Raw genomic sequence first — 534 nt, 5'->3', positions numbered from 1 at the left:
AAGCACCGAGCCGGCACAGCACCCACGGAAGTGGGGAGATGTCACCGAGCTGTGAAAGCACTCGGAGGTGAGAAGAGGAAATGTCACCCAGCCCCTCGCCCCGGCTGCGAGCGTGGATGCACCGGTGTGGTGTGGCCCCACTTGGCCCCCTCCCCGGCAGCGCTTCCTGGCACTGGTAACGGTCATGCTCCCCCAGCCCCATGGCAAACCCTTCCCCACAGCTGGTGTGAGCCCCACCTGGACGAGGAGAAGGTCATTTTCCATCGTCTGGTAGTTGTAGCCGGGGTGGGGACAGAGCATCTGGACGTGGAAGGTCTGGGTGTCTGCCCCGCGCTCCTTCAGGTAGTGCAGCCCCACCACCGCCGTCCCGACAGCCCTCATCCTGCCCCACAGCAGGATCTGGCGTTGGTGGGAGCCTGGTGCTGGCCATAGCCCAGTGCCAGCCACGCAGACCCCGCTGAGACCCCCATCCCTGCAGAGCCTGCTGAGACCCCCCCATCCTCACGGGCCCTGCTGAGACCCCCCCATCCCTGC

Source organism: Egretta garzetta, unplaced genomic scaffold, assembly GCF_000687185.1.
Source record: "Egretta garzetta isolate BGI_Z169 unplaced genomic scaffold, ASM68718v1 scaffold936, whole genome shotgun sequence".
NCBI classification, from domain to species: Eukaryota; Metazoa; Chordata; class Aves; order Pelecaniformes; family Ardeidae; genus Egretta; species Egretta garzetta.
The sequence above is the reverse complement of the archived record's forward strand: the minus strand, read 5'-3'. Positions refer to the sequence as shown.